The 24,331-nt window shown below is 33.8% G+C and overlaps 1 protein-coding gene across 11 annotated transcripts in view; it reads left to right on the top strand.

The window, feature by feature from the left end:
- Positions 1–24,331, top strand: part of CDH19 (cadherin 19) — a 125,411-nt gene that overhangs the window by 51,316 nt on the left and 49,764 nt on the right. For 4 of the 11 annotated variants that reach the window (XM_074877556.1, XM_074877649.1, XM_074877638.1 and 1 more), the window contains exon 2: positions 11,023–11,119. The exons of 1 other annotated variant lie outside the window; for it this stretch is intronic. The gene's annotated coding sequence lies outside the window, so the exon portion shown is untranslated. Of the gene's footprint in view, positions 1–756; positions 863–2,162; positions 2,188–11,022; positions 11,120–19,196; positions 19,355–24,331 lie in introns of those variants that run through there. 6 more of the 11 variants (XM_074877611.1, XM_074877566.1, XM_074877574.1 and 3 more) reach the window with 6 other exon arrangements.

A 24,331-nucleotide genomic window follows, 5' to 3' on the forward strand; every position in this document is an offset into this window, starting at 1 on the left:
AAAAAATCTGTCAACTAAAGGCATTTTTTTCCTTAAACTACTAATTTCATAGTGGAAAATCTAAAATAGTTTTAGAAGTTTTTAGGGTGGGGTTTTTTTTCAGTTTTATCATTAACAGGATACATTAAGTCTGACAAAATGTCATGTTTGTTGTTTTACCATTTAGGACTAGCTAGTAGACAAAAATTAACTTCTGTAGACAGTTGCAAGAAAAGTAAAAGGATTAATTTCATGTGTCTCAAACTATGTAAGGACATAAGCCATGTGTTTTTTTCTCAACGTGAAGATTTTATGGTTCTTGGAACTAAACTATTTGGGTAAAAAAAAAGGCTAGTGGGCAAACCCCAGACTTTAGAAACTCTCTTTGACTAACTTTTGTGACTGCTTTAAATTGATCACTTGTTTCCTTGACTAATCTCTAAACAGAGGATATATCCCTTTCACTTGCAAAATACTCTCACATAAAATGAGTTACCTTCCCACCACCTTGGTTACTTGCCAAGGGAGTACTTTATTTTTCCACTACGAAAAAAAATTTCAGCTTGTATTTTGCTTGCTAGAGCCTTCTGCATTTTAATTCTGAACTCTGAATGAACATCAGAGAGGCCTTATGATGTTTTGCACAAAAGTGCCTGTGTTCATAGTTTTACTCAGGGCACCAAAATAGCATGCAGTAAGCAGTGTCATACTGTGAGTTTTCAAAACTAAAAGCAGAAGTGACTTATACTGGCAGGAAGCTGTAACTCCTAAAGCTTTGCGAGGAACAGTGAAGTAAAGGAGAACTACTTCTCTGCATCAGATGCTTAATTCAACTTTTACAATACCCATTTCTTTAAACCTAGAAGGCCTTGAGGTTACACAGGTAAGATCTTTATCTTTTTTTTTTTTTTTTTTATTATCTTCAAAAATCAAATTTAAAACATTTAGCTGTGTATCTCCAGTGCAAAAACCACAACATGCAGAGACAAACCCATAAGCCATTCAAAACCTTTAGAAGAACTCTGCTTTTGTTGTTTCCTCAGAGTCCACCAACTAACTTCTATAGCTGTGGAAATCCAACTTTCTAAGTTACATTTACCAGAGGAAACTCTTACTATGCCTGTTTTGTATTCAACTTGCACATTCAAATTTTCATGCTGTTTATCAATCTGTTTTTGCAAGACCCCCACCTCTGACAGACTGTTTGCGATTACTTCATCTGTACTCATGCAAGTGATTGTCACTAAAATGTGCTTACAGTTTCTGAGAGTGACATCAAAAAGAGTGAAAAGTCTTTTGTTTTACAGGAACACTTAGAAATACTCCCTGGCTTGCTACTCTCCATTCTACTGTATCAACAATAATTTCTTGGTTTTGATTTTGTCTTAACTCTATATTCACATTTCTGTTCCATTTTTCGTTATAATCCCACACCTAGCAACAGCAAAGTCTTTCAGACCACAAAAATGGGATGCCTTTACTTTTGTTGGATCTCAAGTGTAAAATGGCAATTTGTTAATAAATAAGATACTTAAAGAGCAATGCAGTATGTATACTATCACAATATTTGTATTGCATGTTTCTTTTGTAAACCTTCTATTAAGAGGTATAGCTACAATTTATTTTTCATGTTCAAATTTTCCGGTTACACTGTAGTCAAGAAACAGCCAGTAGAATATAGCCCAGAGATATTTAATAGCTGTTGATTGGTCATCAAAATGCTGAATGTCCATCAGCTTGTTCATTTCTACAAATTATTTTGGTATGAAACTGGTAGGAATTACATTGCTTTTGGATTATATAATTTTTAATAGATTGTAATTTAAAATCACTTGTGGTTGCAAATGTGCTTCAGATAAGCTACTTTTCATTTATACCAGGATAAATTTGCACTAAGGTGCAAAAAATTCATCTCTGGACTCAGTTTTAGGAGTTATAAAGATTCATTTCTATGTTCAGCATTTTTCTGTTAGAAGTGTTGAACCAAGCACTTACATAAAATGAATATAGAAAAATACATTGGTGTAAGAACTAGTAGACAATGAAAATCCATTCTTGGAATTATTTTTAGGTAAAGAAGAGAGGAGGAAAGACGGACTTCCCCACAAAACACTCTAAGAAAAGTAGCTTAAAATTGAAGAACAAAATTACAAATCCACTATGGAAACCATGCATTTTTAGAACAAAAATGTAACTATTTTAACCTAGGTAATTTGTGAAATTATAATGCACATTTTACATTCAGAACTGCTAAATGTAGAATATTTTAAAAATTAATTCAATATGTTGCCTCTCTGTTTCAGAATGCTTTACAATTGCCAACCTGAAGTAAATATCAGACAATATCAGCACATTTTGGTATTTAAATAAGAGAGCAATATATGATATGCTATACAGGCAGATTTTAATGATGTTCATGATTTACCTGTTGTTTTTTATCATTACCCTTTGTTTTATTTGCTTTGATACTTTATAACTCTTTGGGGTGAAATTTCCGTTCTGTAGTCTTTGCATCATGTTCACTATAAATATACTTGGAAGCTTCTTGTTTAGCTTAATCTGAGAGATTTGGCTATTTATTAAATTGGTTTAATTTAAAACAGGTAATTTTGCCAAGAGATCTAACAATTCAATAGATAATACTGAATTAGGGTATTTTTGTATTCTTTTGTAGGTGAAAATCATTATTCTTGCTTTACTTTTCAAGTCACAGAAAGTCTTGATTTCTACCACAGTCAGTAGAAATTAGTTCCTCCATGGTCACTCAATATTTTCGCTATTATTTCAACTATATTCCCAAGCCCTTTTGAATCTACATGATGCTAAAGAAAGGTGTAACAGAATGTCTTGTTTATCTATCCTTTCAATCTTCTTAACCCAGCAAAATAATTGTTTCTAAAGATGAATGAATTGAGAAGCCAGAGAGTGTGCATGGTATCCTCCTGGCTATCCTGAGTTTTGTGGAAGGTTTCATTCCAGACCCTGCAAATTAGACAAGGTACATATTCATTACAGAGGAAGTTGATGAGGATGGAGCAGTGTCAACAAGACGACATGCGACAGACCTGGGAATGTAGTTGTGCTTTGGATACACAGATCCAGGTCTCCTTTCCACAGCTGCATTACCTGTAGCATAAAAGGAATTGCAATTGCTGCTGTTAACAAGATGCAACTGTTAACAATATTTGCAACAGGACATTACTCTCGGACTTTTTATCAGGGATACAAACATAGTGAAGATCTTGTAAATGGAAGGTGATAATAAATTAGAATCCCCCATTCTTAGGCCACTGACCTAACTGTTAAAACAAACTATTTTGAGACAACAAAATTAGAAACATTCAAATAGACAACAAAATAAAGGATATTCAATTGGGAAAAAAAAAGAAAAATTAAAGAAGTAAAACCTCAGTAAAAGACTTTGCAAATATAACACTGGAACTAAAAGAATTGTAATACCTGGAATAAGATTACTAAGAGTATCTTAAGGGAGAACTCTAAAGTTTATAAATTCTGATGCAATGCTAAATTTGTGGAGGACAATCTCTTTTTTGTATTGGCACTATGTTTTTTTCAATATGCATGACGGTTGTTGCAACCTTAAAATTGCTAACTAAATATTAGAGGTACTGTAAGCTGTCACTTAACATCTTTGTTTTACTTTTTACATGGTATTATGACATATTGGAAGCCAAAACACATCCTAGTAGAGTAAATTATAAAAAACAAAAGAATAACTGGATTCAGTGTGACTGAGAACTGTATTTATGTATTTATTCTGATTCAAATCTAACCAGAATAAAATCTCTCTGCACAGTAAACACTTTTTCAGTATTTTACAAATCTTTAAGACAGCCAATGGTAAATAACACGGGTAAATAAAATAGAAATTTACAGTTCTTGAAGTTTTATTTTGCTTGGCAGTTTTCTGCTTAAGACTGTTTTTTACAAATGTATTAAGCAATATTATATATTCAAATATATAATATATAATTATTAATAATTTAGCAGAATATTATACTATTATATAAATAATGTAATAATAACGTAACAATAATATATACTTGATATAATCTATATTAATATTTAAAATGCCCTGTCCTTATTCTCATGCACCATAAAGAAGGGTTGTGACTTTTCATTGTTAGCCTTCTGATGGTGTAGCCAAACTGATGGGTCCTCTTTAAATACAAATATTACAAAAATTAAAAGGGATTTAAAGAAACAATGCTTGGCAAATGGTAAAGACACTATGGTTACACACTTCTTTCCCTTTAGAGAACCTTTTCAGAATGGTGAATAGGATATGTAGAATATGTGGGGAATAATTTCATGGAAACATGGTAAAGTTTTCCCTCCTGCAGCTCATAAGGGGGATAATGTGATCTGTCAAAACTGGTCGGAAAAAACCAGGAACAAAAGACTTTGCAAAGAAAACTTTATTATTGTCTCTTTAACAATTTGAAATTGTTAAATGAGATCTAGATATCCAAACCAGAAGTAATCAGGAGATGAAACAAGGATATATGTCTTATATTGCTTTGTAAATGGATTGTGGTTAGCTGGATGTGATCACAAGTGAACAGAGCTTGCTTCACAGGAGTTTTACCCATAGTGACTAAACATGGAAGCCAAAATCAAAAAGATGTGAATTGTTCTTATATCATTAATCTGTGATTTTTGGATGACTGGAAGCACTCTGAAAATTTCAAGAAAACTGTCAACAAATTTCGTCAATAAAGCTGAGAAAATCATAACACAGCAGCATGTAAGAATTTTTATAATACAAAATACTCTAAATATTCTCTGCATATTTTTTGAAATTTACTGAAAACAGTCATAGAAGCACATATGCTCATACACAAAACCATGTTCTGTGTTACATATTGGCATGAGGACTATGAATGTGCAAACCACTACAGAAGCTGCTTAGCGCCCTGATGCTTTTGCACGTATTTTTGAGAAGATGAACACAGACTAGTAGTCCTTAATTTTGGTTGCTTTTTGAGTTATCCGTGACATTTGAGGTGATATGAAATAGGATTTTTTCTCTAAATGTTGCAAAATCCTTCTCTCTTTCATCCTTCAGATGAAGAACACAAAAAAGAGACCATTGTCCAAGGGTCCATGAACCATGACAATGGGTCACACTCATGACGCTCTTCCCAGGTGCCTCAGCTTCCCATGGAGCCTGCAGAAAACTTGAGGGAAAGAATGAAGGGAGAGGAGGATGTGTGCCAGTACAGTGAAAAATGTAAAACCCCCTCTTTGCTAACAAATTGGAAAACAGTGCTAGTTTCAATTACTGTCCTATTCATCTTCACACAGCTGGTCTCTCACTCTGTCTTTCTCCATGAGATGCAGATAGCCATCGGAAAAGATTAAGGTCATTGCTGGTGCTCTTTTTATGTATCACTGTGATATATATTGGCTGGACTAAAATTTACCCTTAACTGTAATTCCCAGTGGTAGATGAGCTAGAATGATTTATGCTACTTTATATCCCATGAGGTCCCCCAGGAAAATAAAAAGATATTTCCAGACAAATTAAGATGACAACCAGACTTACAGAACGAAAATGGGGTAAGTGTATTGGTTTTCCCCTAACATCAATTTTAACATATAAATTGAATTGGTTTCAAATGCCAGATCATTAGATAGCTGGTGTACATGGCTATTTTCATAAAAGACTGACCCATGAAATGTATAAATAGCATTTGGAAATGTCACATAGAGATAAACTGTGCTGATTGTTCAGCTTTTCATATGCGCACTTTCAGGAGTGTGTAAATGTTATAAAATTAGACCCATTTTCTGGTGCCTTACATGTAATATTATTCGACTCAATTCTTTACCTCAACAATTTTTTTAAGTGATCAATTTATGAAAAGATTTTTTTCCCACTTAGAGATTACAGGAAAACAGTCCCTAGACTCAGAGACTGTCACAGGTTAAGACCAACTTGACAGTGTGGAGACTAAATGGGCTGTTACCTGAACATTTTAATCACAGCTATATGAAATTTTTACAAGTGACATGACTCCTCTGACCTGCAAGGGGGAGATGGTGCCCTCCAGGAGGAAGATCAGGCAGGTCAGCACAACAATCCCCATCGTGTGGTGCACAGTCTGGGATGGGGCCTTGGGGGTCCCTGGGGTCTCTCTGAGTCCCTTGTAGAGTCCTCCCACATGTACCCAAATAGTTTCTCCACTCACATACCTCTGGAGTCCCTCCCCCATGTACCTCTGGGATCTCTCTTAAAAGTTTTTCTCGCTAGATATTATTGTTTATTTCCCACAAATGAAAATATTCTCTCAGAACAAAAGAAAATTTAAAGCAGGAACTTACCCCCAAATATAGTGTCTACAAGCATGGATTTGTTGCAGGTATGAATCATTCAAAGAAACCCTGAAATATAGATTTATAATCACATTTTCCAAATATATTATACACGCTGGATTTGTAAATAATTCAAAGATATGAATAACTGGTAAGTCATCATAAATCATGGATTTTCTGTCCATTGTGTTTTTTGTTGTGTGCCTTGACTTTTCTTAATTTTTTTTTTTTTTTTTTTTTTTTGTTCTTCTAGATAGCCTCTCCAGAATAATAACTGATTTCCAAGTGGAGAAATACTGCTTAAGTCTGAGCTACTATAACCTGATTCAGTTCATTTTGTTTCAAATGAAAACAAGGCAGCACAGCAACTAATGTTGTATCATAAAAATGATAGACTGTATTCCTGAGTATTACTAATCATGAACGTCAGAGAGAGTAAAAAGTACACTACTTCAGTAGGATATCTGAAGATAAATTCTGGTGGATCAATTTCAGTGGCCTTATACAGACAGCAACTTTAGTTTTCTAGGAATTTGTAGTTCTGTTAGGCTTTCTTTTTTTAAATCTGAGTATGTTGGTATGTTGGAGCAATGCTCACTATACCTAAACCAGGGAAGTGGGATGAACCTACAGGCTCATGTAGCAGAATCTATTGGAGAATGAATTGATGTCAGTAAAAGGCTGAAATCATACTCACCTGTAATGCATGAAAAATGTGAGTTTAATATATATGTGACAAAATCACAGAAAACTATAAAGTGAGGAAATGTAGAAAACAGTTTTACTTTGATGCTTTTTCACATCCAAAGGAAACATGTTTCTTTTCTTTCTACACTATGACATAGTATTTATGATTTACATATGAGAGTATGATATCATAGTAGTATGAGGATATGACCATATTAATCATAAATCATAGTAATCATATGCAGGAAAAGCATTATGATAATTAGCTCTGTTAAGTAGGGATTCAAAATGTGTGAGAAAAAGTTTCCTTAAGACTTTTTTTTTTTAATATACTGGAAAACATGAAGAAATGTGAACTGCTTTGGATAATATTATTCCTCTTGTCTAATTTAGAGACAAATGGTTTCTAAAAAGTGCTTATAATTCAAAATAACTTGAATAAAGAAGATAAATAGTGTGTTTGATAAGAATTTCAAACATTATTTTAAACTAGTTAATCTAGGAAACATATTTTTTCTGGTCTCATTGCCTTTACTGGAATCATCTATCTCTACCTAAAATACAAAACATATCTAACAGAGGAACTGTGAGCTCTATTCCTTAATGTAAATTAGTACTAACATATTTAACAAGATGTGCCTTGATCTTCACTGATAATAATATGAACTCAGATGTGAAAGAACTTGCTCAAAAATAGAATATTTCTGTGGTGATTGCAATAAGATTAAGGATGCAGTTCATCTGACCTGTTTGTAGATGTCTTTTAGGTAATTTATTAGCTTAGGTTAATTGTCAGGATCTCTAGACAGAAAAACGGTGATTTAGACTTCATATGTTAGTTACTTTTCTTACAGTGCAGTAAAACACAGATGCCTTTCTCTTTCCGTTGACTATTGAGGGAGCCTGCATAGCCACGTTACACTAGGTCTTTCACTTTCAGGCTCTTAAATTAATAAATGCAGTCTTAAGAAAACATGCGAGCCTCAGGCTTTGTATTATTAAAACTAAAAATGCTATCTATGCCATAAAGAATAATCATTCGCAGGCATGGAAAAAAATTAGATAAACTCTTAGGTTATTAACAGGCCTATAATATCTATGAGTCCACAATAAACACTGTAATATTTCATCTTGTAGTGACAATTTTTCAATAAAAGGAACTTTATTCCATATTACGTTCTGTTCTTCTGGTAATAAAATAAATTTTTCTACTTCATTTAGCAGTTATATTTAGCACCCAATGTTTCTAGGAGTAGAATTAATTCACACAAATAATACTAATAAAGGGAATGTAATAAAATAGTTAAAAAGTAACAAGTAAGGCTAAATAAATAAAAAAGACAAACATTTTGGACATTGTAACTTTGGCCAAGACTCTGATATATCTTGTCAAAGTGACAGTAGGTACCTGTGGAGAAACACTGAATATTTTTTGCTCAGCAGAAACTGTGAATAAGTTTGATTTAACTGAGGCAGAGAGGCTGCAAATTGATTTCTTGATTCATTTAGGACACAGTGAGAGGCAGCATATAGAAAACCCTAGAGAGAAGAGGACAGCATTATTGTTTCCTTCCTTAATAGGTGTAAAAGGTTGGAACTCTGTCAAGTGGTGGCAAGTTCATCTGTGTAAAAGACAATGTAAGGTATTTGCCCGTCAGACACATCGATCGCTTGATGCAAGGGAGAACCATAGGTGACAGCCTCAGCCGCTGCTGATGGCTTTCTGCTTCCCACAGCTGAGGGAAGGAGATAACTGGGGGATGCTGAGCCAGCCAAGCCCTGCTGCCAGTCACACCACCAAGCTCAGGCATGCAGGCTGCAGCTGCACTGCTGGCAAATCACAGTAGGTTTATTAGTCACAGCCTGCTCAGTCTAGCCCTGTATTGCTTCATGAAGTTAAGAATTAGTTAAAAATTGATTCAAAATTAGTTCACAATTAGTTAAAAATCAGTTAAAAAATAAAATTTAAAGTTATATATTCTCATATCCCCATCTCCAGAGAGGAAATTAATTTAAAGAAAACAGAGAACCCCTTTTCAACTTTTGAAAAAATAAAATGCTACAGTGTATGGTTTTCACATGCAAAACCGACTGTTTTTATTTTTAAACACTTATTTATAAACAATGGTCATAAAATACCAGGAAAACAATTTTTTGTTTTTAAAAGAAATGTTTCATTCAAGTATCTTGCACTGAAGTCACAATGACTTAGAGATTTTCGGAGGGCATACCTCAACAGTAATTGCTTTAGATCTTCAAGACTTCTTCATTAGGTAGCTAGCTATAGATATATATTGTTAAATTTGCATAAAGGTCTGTGCGCTTACCACTATTTACCATTTATTTAAAAAATAATCGAGATATATAAAAAAGGAAACAATTTGATAGCATGTTTATTAAATCACATATAAGCTCCTTAATTTGCAAACATAAATTGAAGGTGGTTTTTGATCATTGCTGTAGCAATAGTCCACCAGTGATACTAATAGTGTTTTAAAAAAACATCCTTTTTAGTGTTGGAAATTATTTTACACTTTTAACTTCTGAAATACTTCTAAAAATGCAGGAACTATATATATATTTAGTTTATAGGTTTTGTTTAGGATTATTAGCAAATGGCAAATTAATCTCAAAATGTGGTAAAAGACTCCCCTGCTATAGTTGTAACTTGCAAGAGGGTTATAAGAGAAAGACATAATTATTTTATTTTCTTTGTCACAGATTTAGAAATGGGAGAGTTAGAGAGCATTATGAATACTGAAAAACAAAAAATAGAGTTCAGTTTACTTCATTAAACTCAACCCAGTGAAAGACCTCTTTCTATAAAGAATGAGAAAGCCAGGAAGAATTTTGGTTATCAGATGGGTAAAGTGATTAAGGTCCAAGTACTTTCTATCTTGCATTGGTTCTTGTATTGAACCAATCTGTGATATTTATGTATCAGGATATTATGATAAAATCTTATCAAAAGACATCTCAAAATATTTCTTTTCTTTCATTTCTTTCCATCCCTCTGTTTCCTGCACAGAAAATACCCCAACGTTATTTTGGGGATATTGTCTAAACATTCTAAAGAGGAATAAGCATTTGGATTTAGATGTAGTGAGGTTGGAAGTAGTTCTTAGATATTGTATTAAGATGCTCAGCAAAATGAACACTATACAAGAAAAAGCCCTAGGACGTGAAGAGATTAACCTTAGCCTTTAAAAGAAACAGTACTATCTTTACTATGCCATAAACATGCTGTAAACATCCCAGCCACTGTCCTACCTAATCAGGCATTTTCTCCCTTCAAACCTTCTCCTCTATAGTTCAAGTAGTAACTAACCTGGCAAAAAAATACTTTTTTTTTTTTTTTTTTTTAGTTTGTTCTATTCATAGCATGCGATTTCCTCATTCAAACAATAAACAAGAGCAGTGGATCAGGGGCAGCATAAGTGGCTGGTGTTAGAAGAGAGGGAAAAGGCAGCTTAAAGTCATGGTGATACTGAAAAAACTTATGTTAAATTATACGCTATAAACTATAAACTATCTTTTAAGAGGATTGCAGGAGAGCAAGGTAGTCCTCTGAGAGGATACAAAGGGGACTTCTTACAGTTCATTTACCATTTAGCACAGAAAGAACTGAATTTTTAATACAGAACAATATTCTACTGAGAGCCAGTGGAGGAAGTGCTCTTCAAGGTGAAGTGGTTTCATTGCAGATGAATTATGTGGCCTGTATACTGAATAAGTTGCTGTTTCCACAAAGATGGTGCTGTAAATCCAAATAGACTGAATTGTAAGAATCCTGATAATAGATCATATTTTCTTTAAGATTTCCTTTTCACAAGCCTGCTTGGTCTCTATTTGATCCTAGCTGCAAATAGTTTATCATCCAGATTGATATCAATATTTGGAAAAAATAAAAAATAAAAAAAAAGTGGTGTCATCCACAGATGGCACCATTTTCCTCTTTATATGAACCAACTGGATTTATATGAGCTAACGTGTTTTTTCATTCTGATTCTCTTTAAGAGAGAAAGATATTCCTTTGAAGCATTTCAGAGAATTTGATCAGCTTGGAATTTTTCAACATTGAAACAGCTCAGAGTTCAACAACCATTTCCTCAAGGTAAAATATTTTTTTCAAACATTAGATTTATTGGTTACTCTACAGAGTAGAGATTTTTTTCATGTTCTACTAAGAAAGCTTGAAACACTTTTATTTGTTTGTTAGGAAAATTATACTTTCTATCCACTAGGGAATTTTTTATTTCTGTGACATTCTTAAGATTCCATAGCACCATGCTAATACCCTGTCCCTTTTTCAACTTCTTTGTTACTGCAGGGCTGCAAGGGTGAAATAGCATAATAACATAATCAGCATTAGCGACGTACATTTTGGATCATATTTCAGTTAAGGTCAAGAAGGTCACAAAAATTATTTGAAGGAATATGAGAGTGGAAGTGTACAGAATTTACTTTCCTGGATGCCAATTTTTGGTAATAACAGCAAGAACTCAGGACTAAAATATTTTTAGTGCTCTTTTGTACATCTTTTCTAAAGCAAAAATGTGAGACCAGGGTGTAATCCCAGTTTATGTCTCCTTGAATTTTCAGCCAGTTGTCTAAATACTTTAATCTGAGTTTTTTCTAAACAAAGCACTAGTGAAATTTTGATGGACTACTGAATGAAGTTTCAATCCAAGGTAACTGAGAATATCTCTGTATTTTGCAAATACCCTGCACGGGAAAATGCCCTTCCATTCATTACACTGGCATATGATGTCCTTTGTGAAAGCAGTTAAATATGTTTCTGTGATTCAGGCACTGATTTTCAGAGTGGCTTTTTGATTCTGAGTGTCCAGAGGACAGATATTTTCTTTAAAATTAGCACTTACTGTTTTAATAAAGTTCATATGCTCTGTAACAACCTTTGAGGGAAAAAAAAGCTAACCAAAAAACCCCCATAAAAACTAGTTTTATATCAGAAGTCCTGAATTACAGGATATCTTCTAATAAAAAAAATTTTTCCATAAGAGACCTCTAAAAAGTCAAAATGTGCTGAACAGTAGTGGAAGTTGGAGAAGGAAGATGAGAGGAAACTTAACATTAAGGCAGCTGCCTATGTTATCTCACAGCTTATGAGAGCTTCCTGGACAAAGCAAAACTTCCTAACATCACAAAAAACTCCGACTCTTCTATTATTATATGGGACAACAAAAGAAATTTACAATAGCGGTGTATCTAACTGTTCCCTGTTTTCTTTCACTTTTGTTAACTTTTTTTTTTTTTTATTTCTCTGAAGAGTTTTCCACATCCTGTTGCCTCTCATGCCATTTATCCACTATTTACAAGTCCTGGGCAAGAATTTATAAAAGGGCTGAAACCACCTGGAATGATATAAGATAGCTGGCATGACACAAAATGTAAATCTAGTGATAAAGTCTGATAGCATGATGAGCAGTGGAATTCCACCCAGGGAGAAATATAGGTGTCAGTCTGCTCTTTGAATTAAATGTGCAGGGGAAACTTTCAGGTTCAACATCCTGCTGAAAGCTGGCACTAGAATTAAAATGCAAGAAAAGAATGAAAGAAAGCAACGTAAAATACAATAAAGCTGTAGTGGCAATTCCCATCTGGGCTGTTCTTTTCAAACTTGCAGGATTAAAATGAATAACTGATGTACTCAGGAATCTCATGAAAAAGAACTACAAAATTCATTAATCTAGGGAATTAAGTTATATAGAATTGGTTCTCTAAGACACTGAAGTTATAGGTAGATTCAATGATTAAAATGTCCCTACCCATTTACTAGTGCAAAGTTCCCAAACAATGTTTATGATATTTTTAATATTTACCAATGCTATTTAGGAAAGTTGCAGTGCAGCAGGGCTGGTTTACGATTCTAATCTGCCCAATTGCTAAAAGTTGCATAAAGCAGAAGGTGTAGGAAGGAGAGCAAAATTAAGCAGACAGAAAAAGAAAACTGCTATTTTTCTCAGAGTTAGGGAGTGATCTCAAATCAATTCAAACTAAAAGATTTTTAGTTCGTGATCAAGAAGCTGAGAAGCAGGGAATTGTCTGAACTAAGCAAATATATATATTTTTTTTATTACTTAATTTTGTCACATCCATCTTGGCACCACCCATCATAACAGTTGACTATGCCACACTCTTGTTTTAATCCAAAAGAATGCAGCGCCCCTAAGTAAATCATGCTGCCCATGATGAAATGATGTAATTCATAACACGTTATTCAAGAGACTTCTCCTTCAGTTTTGCTTTTCCACATCTTTCTTGTTACGTGAGCAGTGTCACTGCAGATTATACCTGTGGAGTGGGAATAATAACAATTGACTCCAGTCTCATTGTTTTCACTAGATTGCAAAATTCAAAGTGTGCTGTTGTCTGTTACTGTTAAATCCACACAGCTTTTGTGGAGTTGAACAGCTCAGTTTGGGGAACTTTTTTGAAATAACTCTTAATAAGTTAATAACATAACTCGTAACCTCTCTTAACATGGAAAATGCTACTGCTACCATACCCTGGTTTCTTGTTCCTTTCATTCCCTTTGACTTTTTGACCGGATTACTATCCAACATACAACTACTTCTGAGACAGCATGGGGCAATCAAAGCCCATTTTTCACTAACTAAGGAACTGACACCTATTTATTAAATATATATATAATCCATTAACAGTGGACTTTATAGACCTAAATATTTTAAGACCATTAGTGTCTGCAGGATATGAGTTCTGGCTTATATAAACTAGTGAATTAAGTCTTTGTCCATTCAGTTACTATGGCAACTTTATGGACTTCCCAGTTTTGGCTGTCTTGCAATGAATTGAAGTCAGAAACTGTGGCAGACTCCTGAAAGAAGGGGAATTATGTAGATGAGACTAGCTTTAAAGAAGTGAGATATCCATAGAAACATATTTCAGTAATTTCTTTTGTAAGAACTTATTTTGGGGGCAAATTTAAACAATCTGATTTAGTGAATCATGGCCTCTTTGAGAGCTCATGCATATTCATATGTTTATATGCATTGAAATTATCCTCTCGGCTGCGTAGGAACCAGAGAATGCTCTCAAGCTTGATAAAGGAAAGGAAATGTCTACAAAGAAAGAATGCTGATGGCCAGGTCCAAGGGCAAGAAGTGATGTCAAAAGTATCTACTCATTTCAATGGACTTTGAGTTGCTTTCTTCACTACAAATTTTCATGAGCCATTGTGAAGGGATAAACTTTAAAAGAAGTACCCAAAGTCTTACACATCAATTTCACATAAAATATGCCGATCTCCATGAAGAGGTCTCCTATGTCCTATTCTGAGATTTTCTTAATATATTAATTCCTGGAGGAAACTTCCCCACTCCTCTCTCAAACATAATAATTAATACAGTGAGGGATGGGAAATACAATCCATGTTTGTTTCTCTTCTGTATGAGTCACTAGCTAAATTTAGAGACATATAAAACTTACCAATATATATAGTAATAAAATTTACTAAAACAGTCATGACAGAAATACTTCTGGTCATATTTTGCTAACTAAACACCATAAGTCCCTAATTTCTATAGGTGAGTTTCCAAGGCCAAACTGATTATCATATAGTTGCTTCTATTTAAGAGAATTAATACAGATAATGGTACAAAATTAGTTGTAGAAAGTCAATTTTACCCATAATATACTTTCAAGTTTCATTTAGTTTGGTGTTGGTTGTTTTTGCGTTTGTGTTTCTTTTTTTTAAACTTTATTTTGTTATTTTGTTTCTTTATTCTGAAAAATTATTCAGGAAATTCTTATTTAAAAGAAACACAGAAATACTGGAGCTGTTAGCTCTTCAAACATGCATCATCTGTGAATAAGTTTGCTATTTGCAAAGGCCTCCTGTTTCTTCCTTAGTTCAATTCCCAAGCCTTCTGTCTCCTGATTTTCAACACAGTTCTTCATGGAGGTTTGAAATCTTCTTAGGCTACTACTGCCTTCCATAAACTCTGCTCTTTTCTTGACTGCAAAACTTCTTTTGGTAGTACGTGTTGCTCCACTTCATCATCAAGGTCTGATAACAGTAACTTCTAGAATTTTCTTAATCCATTCTCTTACCTCCTTTGTTCTGGAGAAACTACTTTGACCATGCAATGCACCACGTTAATGTCACAGCCCAACCTTTGGTGGTTTTAATATTCTTTTGAAACAACTGGGAGAGTACTTAATACTTAGCAGAGTGCTCTGCTGCTTTCTACCAGACATGGGGCTCTTGCATTCAGTTTCTGCAACTCCTACAGGTTTCAGTTTGAAAGGACAAAAAACAATTCTAGAGGTATTATTTCTGAACGACTTCAGGTGAGCTAGACTGGATATGTCTATAGTTTTCAGCTAAGTCTGACTTTTAAAGCTGAGGAGAAAATTGAAACATGCAAAGGACCTGACTGCTGGTTTCCACAGCCTTGCTCTATGTCAGTGTGCACAGAACAGGAGGCAATTCATCCTGTGCATGTCTCCTGTGGACTGAAAGGCCCCTGGCCCAGCACACTTGGTGCTACTTTCCAACACAGGTCTGATTCCATGTCTAACTTCTTTCTTTCCTAATCACTGCGTGAAAAGCAAGTCGCATTTTAAACACGAGGTTCTACTTGTCTCTCACTTCTTACTTGCCATTCACCATGATTCCTACCCTGTTAGTCATCCTAGTCAGGTTTTAACTTTTGGTGTGAACTACTCCTATTTCTGCCTCTCTCCTCCACTTGCTTCTTGGTTTAAGAAGCTTCTTTGAGTGAAAGAAAAAGTAGGTGATAAAGTTGAAGAATGTTGAGTTTGATTGTGCATTTTAACACTCTAGCAATACATAAAGTACTGAGGTTACCTGCTCAGTTGGAGATACAAAAGCTAAGGCTACAAAGTACATAAGCGCTCTTGAAATAGGCAAAATTACCGTCTGAATGACTCACAGGGACTCTGACTCAACAATATAATACAGCACAATTTATTTTTTACAATAGGTTTCTATGAAATAAAATATCAAAAGAAATCTGTACTGAGAGATCTGATTGAGAGATAATACTGAACAGAGAAGCAACAGAGGCTCACACAGATAATGAGGGGATAGTGACACACAAAGATTAAAGAGAGGTAAAAAACTTGGATAAAGATCCAATAAACTTTTATTGCAGATGAGTTACAGTGGTGGGGACAGAACTGACTGGTGAGTAAGTTTATCAGTCTTAGGTGCAAATAGAAAAGCAGTTTTTAAATGAAGAATGAGAAAAAAGTGGGGAGGGACCCTCAGTGCCTCAGCTTCTCAGTGAGAAAGAAGAATGCAATGTAGGCTAGGAAAAGGAAGAATCCTGTTGTAGTAAGGTAAAAACTGGTTGGAAAATGGAAAAAAAAAAAAAAAAAAAAAAGAAAAGAAAAGTTAAAAAAACCACAGAACAGAAAATATGCAAAAATAACAAAATATTTTTCCAGCATCAAGGAAAACTGGGTGTCTGGCTTGCTTCTATCAAGAGTATTAATCCTGAAGATAACTAATCTTATCAACGAACGATAACAATTAGCTGAAATAATATCAGCTGAATTTTGGGAGTTACTTTAAAGTCTTCAGCCATATTGAGTTGTTAATCCAATTCTCCACTGCTGTCACTGCTTTTTTTTTTTTAAAAAAAAAAAACAAAACCCTCTTTTCCCCTCTAAAATAATGAAATACACTTGAAGAATGACCAGAATTTAAGGACCTGAGAAAAAAGTGTTTTAAAAAGGCAGCATTTTACCAGAAGTATATGTGGATGTTCAAGGCACCAAATAATAGTTAGGAACTTTTCAAAGGCTATTTCCTACATAGTTATATACAAAACCCACCAAACAACACAGTATGACCTGAACAATGACTTTTAGAAAGGCAACACAAATTCTAGTGGTGTTCCTGACTTTCTGATTAATGGAGTTTTAGTCAAAAGGGAATTTATAATTAATAAGAATATCCCAAGATTAATTCGATTTGAGGTAAGGACTATGTTGAATGATAATGGAAGTATAAACAGTATTTTCCCCCCTCATTTTGCAGGAAGAGATATGCTACACTTACCAAGTAGCAAGATGAAAAGAGCAAGTGGAATTTTATTTTATGCATAAGCATAAAAGTAATGGTCAAAATTTATGCTCTGAAATATCATAGAAAGAAAAGTTAACCTGAATATGAAGACTGTCAAGACGTAGGCCCCGGATACTATACAATTTATATTTAATATTTTTTTTTACCTGAAACTATTCTCTGATGTTATGTTAGAATATAGGAATATCAGAGGAGTCTAAAGTAACTCCTATCCTTTAAAAATAGCTTTAATGTCAAGAATTTTTGGAGGATGCATTGCTAATAGCTAGAAAAAGCATTTTATTTTTAGGAATTTTTTTTATGACTCTCATAAAATATGATTCCATTAGGAAAAAAAAAGCAAAATTTGCAAATCTGATGGGGTTTGTTGGACTATACTAGGAGTATTTTATTCCACACCTTGAAAAAGAACAGAAAAGAAAATAAATCCTTTTTTAAAATCTTTGATGTGAAATTGATTATACAACACCCTTTATTTGGCCTGGATGACCTAATGCTCTGTTCCTATCCTGACTGAGTACCTCAGTGCCTGAAAAGTGCTTACAAACTTTAATGGAATCAAATAAGAACTGCATTGGATTAATATATCTTTGGTATATGAGATGGATATAAAAAGGATATTAGCCTTTAACATAATTGATAGAATGAGTGAAGAAAGAGGATAAGATATGTTCTTGGAAGCGGAGCAGAACAGTGAAATATTAAAAAAAAAGAATAAGGGAGAGACAAGCCTCTGCTCATTGACACCTAAGCAGAACTGAAACTGAGCATACTCCATTGCAGGAGATAATAGAAGATTCATCAGCTGAGAACTCTAAGAGAATAAAAAGGGAAGAAACAATATTATATATTTTAGCAAGTTTGTCAATTAATTCTTTTCCATCTCTAATCCTCATTATTCTGAAAACTACAAATACTGTTCAGCTTGTTGTGTCTATCAAAAAGCAGGCAAATTCTACCCGTTCCTGTCTGATATTGCAACCTTCCTGAATGAGGTACATTCAGCATTTTTCCAACTGACTTCCACTGTGGTGGTGCACAGAGTGCATGTATGTATGCAAGTGACAGTGTCTGTTCATGAATTTAAATTGTATCTTTAAACTGTATTATGTATCAGTGGAAATTTTCTAGCTTATAATGAAAACTCTTCATACTATTGAAAGTAATTTTTCCCTGCTTTATTTATGTTAATGTGTTTTATTAATAAACAGCACAAAGTGAGTTAATGAAAATAAAAAAAATATCTTTTCTTCTTTTTTTTTTTTTTTTTTTTCCCCCTTATGTGAAGGTATGCATTCTTTAACTGCTTCTAAGGGATGGTTTTTATGATTATTTATTTACTTTACAAATGAGTCCTGGTAAGTTTCCTCAAATATAAGCAGTTGAATCTGATTTCAGTCCAGTTTCCCATTGACACAGACTGGATGATTTCATTTCTGATTTACCTCATTTTATGTGGAAAATTGACTCTAAAGCCAAAACCACCAGTTTAACAATAGTCAAATTATATAAAAAAGCATCCGCTTAACTGAAATGTTGAAGCTTCTTTTTATCCTTAGGCATTTCACTTTTGGAGGAATTAAACCTCCTCAAAAGCCATGGAAAAGGTGAATTCGTTGCACTATTAGTTTTAGTGTATGTAAAGAATAATTATGAATAAAAGCAAAAAAAAAAGGAACCTGAATCCTAAAGAGTTTTTAAGCATTTCATGAAGTGCCTTCCTGAAAATAATTTGGCAAACAGATTCAAGTGTGAATCACAGAATGTGGTCCATTACATCGTTATGCTGACAAGTGGTTCTTCAGTACCGAGTGGTATCCTGCAGAGTCGAAAATGTTCCAGTAGGATTTGCCCAGTGAATCAAACATCTTGTAATTGGATTTGCTACTTCTTTACATTAAAAAGGAAATGCCAGAAGGCAAGAATTTTTGGTTTTACTGTGTACATGTGTTAGTCTTTTTAATCAGCAAAATATTTATGCTAAAAGACATAAGTTTAGTCATAATTTTCTATAGTGCAAACTATCTTAAAAATAAATAATAGTCATAATTAAGGAAAGCTACAATTAAAACTAAACATTTATTTATTTTAGTGTAGAGAGTGGAGTGTACCAGAACTACTGGAATAACTGAAATTTTTAGCATCTCAACATCTGTTTATTAAATTGATTTTTTCATCAGAATAAAATTGCTAAAGCTATTGAATGACTGCAGAAAATGAACATAATTTTTCATCAAGTTAAGTCCTAAGGTAAGCATTTCAATTTTTCTTTAGCTAGTAAGCATCTGGACTAAAGTAGAATGTATCTATATGGCAGAATAGTCTGTGAAAAAGAACTAAAGATAATCATTGATTTACCAGAGTATAGACAAGACATGAAGTCCTACTTTGTTTTTGCTTCCTTTTTCTTCCTTACAAGAAAGTGAAGTAGGAATATCTGTGTCTCCTGTCTATGAAACTATTCACCAAATAGCTTCTATTCTTCATTTAATAAGATGTGGAAAAGCTATGCTTCCAAAAGAAGAGAAGATGCCACACAAAGCAGGGAGAAATCCTAAAGGTCTAATTACTCAGAGACTTTTTAGATGGGGTGCGTCATCTTTACCAGGCTGTTTCTAAAGGAGCTCAAAGGAATTGCAATGAGAAGACTTGGGTCTCCTTCTGCCTTGGGCATGACTGATGTGTTTGAGGCTGCACTTCCAGCTCTGTGTAATATGATTTATAACAGTGAGTGAAATAATGATTTCATGTTTCCAAAATCATGAGAAACTTTTTCCATAGAGTCACAGCAGTGGCAGTGATCATCTAAAGGTAGTCAAATATAGGAATGCTGAACCACACCTAGAAATATTGAGGTGGTCCCAGATATGTATATCTCCAGCAAACTGCAGATCAGCAATCAATTGCTCAATTCTAAGAATACTGGTGGAACAGGGTTGAAAAAGGCAAGAGACTGGTTATCTCATCTTGTATGCTCACATCCATTAGGAAATAGGTATTGTGCAGCCAGTTTTATATGACAAAGTTCAAACAGAATAGAATAGCAGCAGTAGTCACTGGGTTATTTCAGAAAAAGGCTATTTCTCGATGCTGGTTTAATCACATCTTTTGGTGATTAATATAACTCCACTAAGGGAATGAGAACAACCAAAGATACTGTGGTGTGAGGTTGTAAAACATAGAATATATCACCCCACCCTCAATACTATCTCCTTTGGTTTGTGGGCTGAACAGGGAAGAGCTCTACCACTTGTTTTCTTCAGTCACTGCAGGAAATCTCATCCTCCACCTTTCATGCCTTTCCCTTCTTTTAAAACAAATGTCCTACCTTTCCCCACAGTTCCTATAGTTTTTTAATGGGAGAAATAAATATCACAGTTTGATACTCTGAAAGATGTTTTGAATCTCGAGTATGGACACACTTCTGGCTACGGCTTGTCATACTTTGAAGACGCAGAGTTTTATCATCTGAAAAGGCATCTGGGCTTTTTCTACAGTGCCACAGATATTTTAGTAAAATACTGGAGTCAGATAATATTTGTTAAGATAATCAATAAACCATTATAAAACAGTAGGAATGACAGAATTTCTAATCAGTGAGCTCTACACTGATTAAAATCCACAGACTTAAAGGCACTAATCAACTAATAAATTAATTCTTCTAAGCCCATTTTTTGCCATGTATAACTGACAGATAATTACTCTGGCAATTCCATATAATAGTTTGAAGGCCTTCCCTAATGGTACAATAACATATTTACAAAATGAAGAAAATAATGTACCAATTAGAATGAAGTGAAATTTATATTACATTCATAAAATCTAAGTAATTGCTCTCCATGTAAGTGAAGTACTGTGTGACTAGTTGAAACACATGCAGCCGTACGGTGTTAATATGCACTACCAGTCAATATAATTCGGACAAATGTCACATCAAGGTGTATCTTAAAGAAGACACTTCTCAAGGTTAAGTAGTAGCTTTTAAAATAGCTAGTCATGCAACGGACCAACAAGACTATTATTGATATAACTCTAATTAATTGACTGAAGACATTGTTACATTTTAGATGTTAGTTCTGATAGCCACAGTATAAATAATTTCAGTATACTTCTCAGATGTAGCAGTCCAAATTATTTAAAAAAAAAAAAGTGTGAAAGAGCAGATAGTCAAAAAAAGACTAAATTAAAATATTTAGATTCAATACAAATAATAGCTAAAACTAAAACAATATTAAATGCTAAACTAATCATAAAGAAATCAGGCAGATAAACATAAGCTGAGAGGCATTATAGAAAACGAGACCTGAGCTGCCGCAGAACTATTATCAAATTTACCCACTCACAAAAATGAATAAATGAATCAGTCAATCAATCAATCAATCAATCCATCACACTGCATTTTTTTGTGGCATACAACAACTGTGATATTCAGGCAAAAATGAAGTTCAAATAGCAAATTAAATTCTTGTAAATTTTAGTCCTTTCTTCCCACTGTTGCTTTTTATGAACTCAGTTAAACATTACTGTCACAATAGTGACTTCTCCTCTGCTAATCTGCTGTGGTAGTTATCAGTTGAACCAGAGGGCAAATCCAGCATAGTTGGAGCTAAATATGCCATATTTATTCCTTAGGGGTTTAGTATTCCTTTTACTAGTGTATCCAAATAAAATAGTTAAAATACCTGAAGAATGGAAAACTTACATTAAAAAAATATTGTCACTGATTGAAAAAGATCAAATCACAGCTAAAAATCAATAAAAATGGTAATAAGGAATTTCTAACACACCAAACCTATAAAAAATATTATCTGCCTCTATGTGAAATTCAACAATGGTAAGAAACAGCAAGAATAGAATTAAGTCCACTATTTTGCACAGTCTGGAAGATTTTATCATTTAAAGATTTAAAAAACCCCAAACAAACCAAAAGCCACAAAACATATACCTTTATTAAACTGGTTGGTATATATATGATTAATTCTTTGGGAATTCTAGAAGTAACATACCCTAGGTGTCTACCTTATTGTGTGAAATCTAAACGGGTCAATGAAAGTGAGTCCATATACAGTCTTCTCTGTAAGGAAAATAGAGCAGCAGCACTATAATACACTAGGATTATCAGTAATCAGTCATATAAAATGCAGCTAGGTCAAATAACCAGTAAAAATAGTACAAATGAACAAATGTATAGTTGAAACTATGAAGGCTTCTATCCATTCAAGCTTTTTCTAACACAGTAATCTGTAGGTGTTAGTTACAAATACCCTTTCTTCTTTATCTTATTAAGTGAAAATTAAAGATAGCAACATACAAGGGAGACAAATTTCACTATAATCATAATAACACTAATGCACAAACCAGAACTTGCTACTGAAACAACATCATGCTAGGCCTCTCATTGAGATAAGAAATATGTTTCCAAAACTGCATATTAATGAATTAGATTGGCTTACATGAATTTTTCCACTTTATTGCTGTTGTTTGCTTGATGTTATTAAAACAAGCAAAGACAACACCAAATTCCACAAAAGCAATGTCTTTCAGTCTGGCATTTTTGGTTCTGCTTAGTACTTTCAAGGACAGAGAGATTTGTTTTTCTCAGGAGTCACTGTTCCAAATTCCTGCTGTAAAGTAGGATCAAGTACATACATGAGGTGGTCCTAATGGTCTCTAGTAAAGGAGTATCTACTATGTCATTTATTACCATGTTTCAGTTTTTTGTTACCTCCTAAATAAAAGACTTTACTTATATCAAATGATGACTTTTTTTTTTTTACAAAATTAAGCTGTTTTTTCCTTATTCTTCAGCTAACAGAACTGGAACAGAATTTATCCTCATCTTCACTGTAACCTGTTGTTTGGGTTTTTTTCAGTGCTTTTGAAGGCTATTGTTTTGTCCACCCACAGTCTTTTTTTTTTTTCCACCAACAAATATATAACTTCACTGTATCTCAGGGGCTGTATTTTTTGAATCTTTTATTCTTCCTATTGTTATTCTTGCAATGCTAGGCAATAGCAGGTATTATTTTGTAATGTAATGACACAATGTCATAATTTAAAATAAATTACTATTATTAAAACAAAGGGAATTCACAACCAAGTCAGACTACCAGCAAACCTAAAACTAACATCTGGTTTCAAGCAGTGACAGGATGTCACTTGGTGATGGTTCTAGAACAAACCTATCAAAGAAATCTACAAGTTTGTGCTGAGAAGGCAATCTGTTCCAAGTCTACAGAAAACTTGTGATTTTCGTTGGATATAAAAGGAAGATACTGGTTTAAAAGCTGTAGCTTGCTTATTACAACTACAATTGATGTTCTCATTACTCTGTTCTAAGTATCAGTCTTTATTGTTGCAATCAAATGCAAGTGAGAGAGTGGAGATGGACTTCCTGAAGAATAGGACAGGAGCAGAACAATGGTCTCCACTTCTCTCATTCCCTTGGCAAAATATTAGTGATAGCTCATTTGCTCATCTCTGAAAATATATTTGTCTTTTTTTTCAATGACAGAATATTCTATTAAAAATTTATCTATTTGTGCATGTTACTATAGCACCTGAAAGCTCTGTGCTTTTACTAATCCTCCCTTCTGCTCTATATTATGATTATAACACAGAGTACAAGGTCATTTAATTTACAAAAACCTTACCAATTGAGTGTCAAACAAGAGACAACTGATGGATAAGGAAAGACAGAAGAGTACAAGGGAATAATGACACAATACTAGTCGCTGTGATAGGGAGCAGTCCCAACATAGAATCTCCTGTGATCACTTTTTTTCCTTTAAGTAGATAACACTGAAATTTAGGTTTTTTAAGGAAAGACTAGAAATAGAGGAGGGAGTAAGAAATTAGTTTCTGGGTATTTTACAAGAGCTACTTCTGAGAGTGAGTTACAGTGTGTGGAACAGAAAGAAGGTGATTGTTTCACAAGGGAACAATTGGATTTATAAAGAATGGCAACATGTACTGGCCAGAGGCTGCAGGAAGTGTCTTAATGCCAAATGAGTAGGAAGATGTTGGAAGTAAATATGCTTTGAAAGGTCCTGAAAGTTAAAGGCAAATTGAGTATGTCTGATATAGCAGAGAAGAGAAAAACAGAAATACATATAACTCTCAATTCCATTACATAGCTTTATGGGTTTTTTACAATAATTTGACTACTGTCCATATTTTCAAGTTAAAGTCTTTTTATACACATAACAATGTGCAACATGTCAAAAT

The sequence above is a fragment of the Strix uralensis genome, chromosome 1, assembly GCF_047716275.1.
Source record: "Strix uralensis isolate ZFMK-TIS-50842 chromosome 1, bStrUra1, whole genome shotgun sequence".
NCBI lineage: Eukaryota > Metazoa > Chordata > Aves > Strigiformes > Strigidae > Strix > Strix uralensis.